We start from the raw sequence: 9981 nt of genomic DNA on the forward strand, positions 1-9981 counted from the left end.
TAAAATAATTTCGCGATTATTAAAGTAAGCGACCAAGGTGAGCGAGACCCAAGTAAGCCAGCCCTAAGTAAGCAAGATGCAAGTAAGCAAGACCCAAGTAAGCGAGAGCCAAGTAAGCGAGAGCTATGTAAGAAAATCCTAAGCAACATTTTAAAACTGGGATAGTGTAAGTTGTGACAAAAAAATGACATTTGCTTTATCAGAATGGTACAATATCTGCTCAAGTATTACCACATGACTCTTGTTGTTTACAGATTTTCATGAGAACTGATCTTACACCACCAGATTAAAATTAGAATGTCAAATTATGCCCTGTCATACAAAATTTAAGGTAGGCCAAAGAATGTAACTCAAGGTTGCTCAGACCGTCATATAGGAAGAGGAAATTCGAAAATGACAAATGCAACAGTTATCAACCAACCTTGCACAAAAGCTATTTTTCACTATTTAATAATGTGATAGGATGAACCCCATCACGTTATCAAAAAGTGAAAAAGGGCCCTTGAGAAAAGGTTAAGTTGTTAACAACATTCGATATTTTTATTGGAAAGAACAGATATGCAAGTATAAACACGTGATCAATTTAAATAAATGTTATTGGCAAAAAAATGGCAAGCAAGGGCGTAAAAACCCAAGCTAAGCGCTTTTCGCGTGTTTGGTTCTAAAATCTCTAAATGACTGATATTATTTCTTAACGTTAAAATAAATGAAATGGAAAAACAAATTTTATGTATGTTTTTCTAACCTAATGTGACACAGGTAATGGTATTTTGCAAAGCTCAATAGATCAGATGTTAAGAACTGCAGATTTTATACTCCAGACATTTTTCTCAGGAAAAAATAGCCAAAATATTATCTTGCATAGAAATATACCCTGTTCGATGATTCTTCAAACACTGGGATTTTGAACTTTGTTTGTCATCCATCATGTATGTCAAAGGGGCAAAAAAACCCTGGGAACAAGGTTTTGGTTTTAATTTAGTAGTTAAGGTTTCTTCTTGTTATTGTTATACTTTTATACAGTTCTGCAAAGTTTTATAAACTTCTGTCAAAGAATGAAAAAGCCACGAGAAGGAGATTGTAAATCCTGCTATTATTAATAGCACATAGCAATGTCAACACAAACGATTTCCCAAAAACCAAACAAAGTTCTACGAAAGTCTAAAATAACAAAATGACATCAGTATTGATGACACAGTAGCGTAATGTTGACACTGTCAAGTAGAAGAAAACAAAAATAATCATCACGTTGTTTCTACCATTCAAACATTTGCGCAAATTAATGGTGTGTGAAATAAGTCCTTCTTTTAAAACACCAGGACAAAAAATTTTACCCTTTGTTATTTGTGAGTTACACGTGTTTCATAACAACGTCTAAATTTCAGCTGAGGCTGTTGTGCTTATTTTTTTACATTTTTCAACCTCAAATTTTCTTATTTTTGTTCTTTCACAAGTATGCAATATACAACGCGTGGCTTTGTGTTTATGGAGTTCTCTTCGTAATTACAAGGTCCTTGAGTCGTTCCACAGCGTGGGCATATTTAGCAAGTGCCTTTGCCACAGCTACGGGTCAACCCATGCCATGTGAGGAAAATCGGGTAGGCAATGCCGTTTTATACATAATGTATGTATTCTGAACACAGTGTTTCCATTTTAGGATTGAAAAAAATATAAGGAAGAAACAGTGGCAACACATGTAATCTATACCTCACCAAAGAATACCGCATTATTGAATTTCCGCGCCCACAGGCGTAGGAAATTTATTAAAACCGTCGTTTTTTTGTTTCGGAGCATTTTTTGAGAAAAAATCGACCCTGAGATTTTCACGAAGCGAATTGAGCGGTGAATTCGACGGCGACTTGTATTTGAGCATGCGCAGTTCGATGCAAAATCAAAACAAACAAAACTAACCCTGTCCCAAATGGTCAATTGCAACGTCACAACTTTAAACTTCGTACCCAAGCTCCCTAAGTACTGGGAAGTCATCTAAATGACGTTTCCGGCCAAAATTGGTATTTATTTTCGACAAAATTTGACACAGTTAACAAATAAAGTATGCTGAACATGATGGTGACATCAAAATTTTGATTTCTTGTTACCTAAATGTCATTTTAGTCTAAAATTGGTCCAAAAATTAAAACTACTTTATTTTCGACAAAATTTGACACAGTTAACAAATAAAGTATGCTGAACATGATGGTGACATCAAAATTTTGATTTCTTGTTACCTAAATGTCATTTTAGGCCAAAATTAGTCCAAAAATTAAAACCACTTCATTTTTGGTCAAACTTGGCACAGTTAATAAAAAAAGATGGTCACATCAAAATTTTGATTTTTTATCTACTAAATGCCGTTTAAGACCATAAACGTTTCAATCGCAAGATTTTTAACCATAAATGATGCTGTATTTTTTGTTCGCAATTTCTTTTAAAATGTGAGTTTATTATGACACGTTTCGTTTTGTTTGCGTTTGTTGTAAGATATAATATCACTTGTGTGCTTTATCTTCAGAGCTTCATGCACCAAACCCCTTCGAATGTTTCACATTGTAATACAACGAATTAGCAGGTGGTCATCAAATATTTTGGTAGCGAGCGGAAATTCTTAGAGCCCCCAGGGCTTCTTGTTACATCTTATTTAAAGTTATTGAATAAGAGAACGAAACTATAATATAGTGTCCAGTTGTCACCATGTCAACAAATACCTGATTAAAAACATGAAAATCCTGCCGTATCCTATATTTCATTTCTCCACATCACATTGATGTAGTTTTTTATATTAGTGTACGTCGATGATCGCTCAGCGTGATGTACTCATTTTTTTAAAAAATATTATTTTTATCAATAAATAAATTAATTAATTAATAACTTTTTTTTACCAATAAGGTATTTGTAAAAAGAAAGTCAGCAAAAAAATTAGTCACTTGGACAAAATTTAGTCACTTTTTGGCGACTTTTTTTTACCGATAAGGTATGTTTTTTTAGTTTTCTTTTTAAGGCAATGGAGTTAAGGCAAAATTTTTAAGGCAATTTAAGGCAACGCAATGTGAAATAAGAAGTCGGTTTTTATGTGGCAGTTAAATACTTTTTATTTCCACAAATCTGTCATAACAACACTGCATTGGGTGTATTGATAATCCAGCGGTAAAAAATTACAGAAGAGTCCACATCACAAATTTATTCTCTAAAAGTACCTACTCTTAAATTTGGTATTTGATTTTCTTTTTTCTAATTCTAGATACATAGAGAGATAGATATATTTAATAAAATGGTACATAATAGATTATAAAATCTTATATAAACGTTGAATATTGTCAATAAATGAAAGGAGTAAGTAGAAGAGGCATCAAGCCTTAACACCAACCCCGTAACATTCTCACCTGTTCTGAAGTAAAAATCATAAAATACAATTATAAATAATGCTACATTTTTACATACGTAACGTAAAGGGCTAATTTCACGCCACTTTATCAAACATTGCTAGTTAATTCTGAACATGCGCGTTGGTGGTTTCGAATTTTCCTCTCGTTTTTTTGTTTTGTTTTTTTCTGCTTGTTCAATAATGAATGGTTCAACTCGCATTCGAAATCAAAAAGAGAAAATATTATTTAACCACTACATGAAGCCGTAGAATTTGATGAGTGCAATATTTGGGAAAAAAACAGCTTGAAAAAAATGACACAAAATGAAACAGGTAACAAAATATTATATCAATTTTTTTGTTTATCTCATTTAAGCGGGAAAAATAATATCGAACTGTTAATTTCATTTAAAAAGCGGGAAAAAATAGACAAGAGTAGACAATAGTCACGTGCATTTAGAGTATCAAATTAAGTTAGATTAAAAAAGGAGCACAAGTTGTCGACTACTGAAATATATATTTTATTTTCTTTGTTTTCAAGTGTGAATTAAAAAGCGCGCTTTTTGTGGAATTTATCATTTCAATTATTTTCAAGTAGAAATTATTCAGAGGAGAATTTATTCAGGCGTATTTTTGAATTTTTCGTTGCATTTGTTTTCCAAGTTGTGGTACTGAAATTCATTTTGTGTTTTTTTGTTTTTAATTGTAGTTAGGAATTTTGCAATCAAAATATTAGTCGCGAAATTAACCCCAACGGATTATGTAAGTGTATTAGAATATTTAGTTTTATAAAAGTTTCGTCGATGTAATTTCATACGCTATCACGGCCGAATGGAAATGAAAAAATATTTCGAAAACGTTAGCGATCGATGCCATTTTCTCATAGTCCTCACCATAGAAGTCGAGAGTGGGATATATATGACGGTAAGAAGTATCATCCTTTAAGTAAACAAAATTGTCAATTGCCCAATATGTCAGGTTTTGGATAAGAGTAAAGTACAAAAACTGTTTAGACCACGTGCCGGCAATTTTTCTTTTTAAATGCAGATATTGAATCAAAATAAAGACTTGAAATATTGCAAAACATAGTTCAAGTGAAGCTGTGAGAAGTGTACACCAGGCTATGTTTAATATTTCTCTTCTATGAATGGAGTGTCCAGCAGAATACAAAATAGCAAAATTTTCTACAAGGATTCCCACCACAGATATATACAGCAAAACATCATTCGTATGAACAGCCATTTTAATCTCGTCGTTGCGGATGGAATACTGCATTAACGCAAAGATGACTACCAAAATAATCGATGTAACTATCGACACAGAATAATACACCAGTTCTGTGTTCTGTACATATCTGAGTACAACACACCCAGTAGATGCAGTTGTAAGTACGCCAAAGAAAATTCCAAACGTTATACCAGGCTGAGAGCGAAAAAATAAGTTACAGTCATTTGGTGCGTGATTTTGTTCATCGTCTTTATCATGTTCGGTTCCATTCGCATCTCTGATTATTACAATGTTGTACATGATTATTGCTATGATTCCTGAGGAGATTATATTGAATTCAGATACAAAAGAGACTAAAGATTCCCTGCATTCAATACTAAATTCATAAATTTCACCTTGACATTTGGAGTCAGTTGTTATACTGACATTAGTGATGTTAGTTTTATTCCCTGGACTGGATATTAAACGCAGTTCCATAACAGTGTTGGCAATATACGACGAAAAATTGGTTCCTAAAAAGGAATACCAAGAGAAGACCAGCAGCCAGTGGTATCTCATTGTTTTATTGATGAATGCATGTAAACAAAGCATCTGAAATATTGCAAACAAGAGTGTGGCAGAAGGATAAATTACTTTATAGTCCTTCAACCCGCAATCAATAATACCAGCTATCTGAAACATACTGTATAACAGTGTCCCTGTACCAAAAATGTATAGACCAGCTAACAAATGAGTGTTCGAATGATAGCTTTCACCTTCTTCACAAATATCTTCTCCATTTAGGTTTTGCCAAACAAAGTAGAAAATCATCAACACAATGGAAAGAATCATATAGACACCTGTTACACATAAACCAATCTCTAGAGATAATTCTTCTACTGAATATATCACAACTTGAACTCCAATTGCAACACAAACCTGCAGAACAGGCCACAAAATTCCCAAGATTTTGATTTTTCCAGCATGTCTGGGTCGGTTATTTTCCACTGGAGAAATAGCGTCATTTTCCTCTGAAGGTATTACATTGTCATTTTCCTCTTCGGAAATAAGGTCTGCCTCCATGCTATCGATCTTCCTGATATTTTCCTAACACGTTAACCATACGCGTCAACAGACGAATTGAAATTTCCTACTATCGTTTTAATATAAAAATATGCACGCTCTTTTAAAAACACATAAAAGATCTTAGGACTCTTCTACGCAGGTGTTATCTTAAAGAGTATTCAAAATGCTTTCACTCTTTTACAACACGCTGTTTTTTTACATATAAGAAAACTTAAACTGTAACTAGTCGTGTGATTATTCTTATTTCTCTATTGTTTTAAGATATAGACCTCTTGTACTTATAAAAGAAAACCGTGTATTTTGCAAGCTCTCTGGAGACGCTGTCCTCAGATAACTTTGTACAAAGTAAAAACAAAATACGGGGGAGGGGGAGTTTTAGAATTGGAGTTATATGTTATCTCTATATCTATATAATAATACGCCAGTTCTGTCTGTCTGTGACTTTTGCAAAGTGGATAGAATTTCTTTACTAATTTGTCATCGCCTATAAATTTGTTCTGAAGAATAACCAAACTTTGACGTTAAAGCAATATTGACGTTAAAGGAAAGTATATTAAGATTAGTGAAGCCATTGCATTGCACTTTTAATTTTAAGGCTAAATAACTTGGAAACGGGTGGAAATAACTGACGTCATCTCCTGCGTGGGTAACATAATAAGAGATAGGTTTGAGCTAGCTAAAAAGCTTGGGATGGGAGCCTTAAAGCGAACATTAGCTATCAGATAACAGTAGCTAAGACACCCAGTTAAATACACTTAAACTGGGGAGACTTAACTGGGTCTATAGCTGGCTATTCATGCTTAGTAAAAGACATTATAAAGAGAAACAATAGTAATGTAAAACAAACCAAAGTTTTCTGTTTGTCCAGCAAATTAGTTTGTTAGTCAGCTAACATCTTTATCTAGCATTTTGAATTTTAGTACAAATACATTAGTTACGCACCAGGGGACACATTAACTATGCAAAAAAATTGAAAAAAAAACGCGGTAAAAACTTTAAGAATTTGGAGCTTTAATGGATTTTTTTTGAGAATGCGATTCTGCTTGACAATTTTAAGTGTACTACATAAAAAAGTAACACGCAGCTTCAGCGACATAAAAACAGAACGTCTAAATATATTAAAGTTCTTACTTTTTCTGAATTCCAATCCACTTGAAACTCTAGCATGCATTTTCTACTTCTAACTTTACCTTACTACTTCCTAGCTCCACTTTTCACTTCCGAAGTAACTTCTTGTGGCTTTCAACTTTATTTTTCTACTTCTACTTCTTTACTTAGAGTTTTCTTTCTCTGAATCACTCTTTGGACTTTTTTCAAGACGAAGGGACCTTTCTTTTGTGTTTATTTCGGTGTCGAGAGACACCATTTTTGGAAAGTTAGCCGTTAAATTTTTTTCAGCAAATCAAATTGAGTCGTTTTCATCACGTGACGTAAACAAAGTGAATCCGCTAACAAAATAGACATATTTTTTTCGGCGACATCAAGGGAAAATAACGATATCAACTTTGCCTGTCGCAGACACACGGAACTGGCGTATTATTATATAGACTAGTCGATAAGGCAATCGATAAGGAAAAATCCACTTAGGCAGGATAACCGAGAAAAACAACCGTCATTTAAATTTTGATGACGTCCGCTGAGACCTGTCAGAAAACTTTTTTTTTTTCAGAAATGTGTATGCCTGTTGCCTTCATCGTATAGATCTTGAAACGCTGATCAAGAAAATGTATAAGATCGGTTACTTTTGACAAACGAATGCAGAGATATTAGGGTTTACAGGTTTTTTGATGACGTCATTAACCCGTCCATTCCGAAACCCACGCGGTGAAAAATCATTGACGTCACCACCTTGTTTCCAAGTTATTTGGCCTCAAAGTTTTAGGTGCACTGTAATGGCTTCATTAATTTAATATAGGATATTGACGTTAAAGTAGTGTTATTGACGTCGCGCCGTAAAGTCAGAAAATTTAGCATATTAGACATGCATTTTTCGGCAACATCAAAGGAAAATGAACACATCCACTTTGCAAAATGCTAGATAAAGACATCAGCTTATACAACAGCTTACAGTGAAGTCCGATTCTACAAAAATTTGTTCATTCAGTATATATTGCATGTGGTTTATTTCCACAAAAATTTACACAAAATTTTAAAAAACAGCATTTTGCAACACAAACAATATAAACTGACTTAATCATACCATCCTCTCATAATTTATTTTAACCCAAAGTCATAAACCAACGTAAATTTCCAATCGAATGTAAAAAAACCCTGTAAAAAAACCTGGCATATTTAACGGGATGTCAGAAACAAAACAATAAAAATAAACTTAACACACACTTTAAATTCTATAAAATTCGTTCCACTTTTCATATTGTGGTCCCCTTTGTAAAGTTCACAGGTAATGTGAAAAAAATTATACTCTATGAGCATAACAATGAGTCACACCATCCTAAAAGTTCAAGAAAGATTCTGTAGCTAACTTGTTACATCATAATTCTATACATTTTGCCAAACCTGGGTCCTCGAATCCGTTTTAATGATCCAGGTTAATGACGTCATAAAAAAACCTTTAAACCCTAATATCTCTGCATCCGTTTGTCACAAGTACACGATCCTATACATTTTCTTGATCAGCGTTTCAAGATCTATACGATGAAGGCAACAGGCATACACATTTCTGAAAAAATAAATTTTGTGTTCTGACATGTCTATGCTGACATCATCAAAATTTAAATGACGGTTGTTTTTCTCTGGCATCCTGCCTAAGTGGATTTTTCCACGGGCCTTATCGACTAGTCTCTATATTAATACGCCAGTTCCGTGTGTCTGTCTGTCACTTTTGCAAAGTGGATTACATTCTTCAAAATTTTCTTTAACAAATTCTATAAAACATCGCCTATAAAATTGTTCTGTAATTTACCAAACTTTACCGATAAAATAGTATTGACGTCAAAGCAAAGTTAATTAAGATTAGTGAAGCCATTACAATGCACTTAAAACTTTAGGCTAAATAACTTGGAAACAAGTTGGTGACGTCAATGAATTTTCACCGCGTGGGTAACTAGGGACCACCTGGGACCGATTTGGGTAAGTTTCCCAAACCTGGGTCCCCGAATCCGTTTTGGAATGGACGGGTTGATGACGTCATCGAAAAATCTTTAAACCCTAATATCTCTGCAACCGTTTGTCACAAGTACACGATCCTATACATTTTCTTGATCAGCGTTTCAAGATCTATACGATGAAGGCAATAGGTACACAAATTTCTTGAAAATAAATTTTTGGGTTTGACAGGCCATTGCTGACGTCAACACAATTTTTAACACCTTATATCTCCTTAGGCTTTTGTCGAATACATATGATCCTATACATTATTGTGATCAGCGTTTTAAACTTTACACGTTATAGGCAACGAATAAACTAAACTTGGCCAATTTTTTTTGTACCTGCACTGTTGACGTCAGCAAAAAATCTAAAACAACCTATTTTTCCATTGTCCTTCTGCCTAAGTGGATTTCTCCACGGGCTTTATCGACTAGTTATATGTGTTATTATATGTTATATGATAGAACTAGCAACGGTCTGGAAGTCAATATACGTCAAAGTGATGCCGTTTTACCATTTCGGTAAATTGTTTCAGAGTATATATTTATTATTATTAGTTCTTGCTTGCAGAGAATATAATATTGCTATATGCCTTCTAAATTATGCGCTTACATGCTTAACTAAACGTATTAGCAGGTCTTGTTTAATTACCGGTTACGCCTGAGTGGCCATAAGAACTTTTGTATTTAGCCTAATCAATGAATCGCTGCAATTATTGTGTATAAAAGTTTTAATTTTTTCGCTTTGGCTCCAACAATGGCGGGCTTAAAACAGTAGCAAATTATTTACTCTCTTGGTTTAGAAAAATTTGGGACATGCTGCACGGCTCAGATATTCTTTTTTATCGCGTATTTTCTGTTTCTAAAACTTTTAAAGAGACTTAATTTCATTAAGTTTCGCACTTCACAATTTCCCCGTGATATATTGTGATTCTGGGTATTAAATGATACTCGTCCCCAGAGCTCTTTGAGGTAAACCTCGAGGTTTACCTCAAAGAGCTCTAGGAACGAGAATGGCAGCAAATATGACATAGAAAAAATTAATCTCATTCTGTTACTAACGACAATTTGAAACCATAAAAGCTTAAAAATTGTATTACTTATCTCATCCAATCATTTGTCGTTTTATAAAGTTCTGAAATTATAAACTTTTCCCGTTCGCACACCTTTAATTTTTGCGGTTCAGTGCGCAAAAATAGGCCTAATTCGCGCAATAATTGA

Source organism: Hydractinia symbiolongicarpus, chromosome 12 (assembly GCF_029227915.1).
Source record: "Hydractinia symbiolongicarpus strain clone_291-10 chromosome 12, HSymV2.1, whole genome shotgun sequence".
Lineage (NCBI taxonomy): Eukaryota > Metazoa > Cnidaria > Hydrozoa > Anthoathecata > Hydractiniidae > Hydractinia > Hydractinia symbiolongicarpus.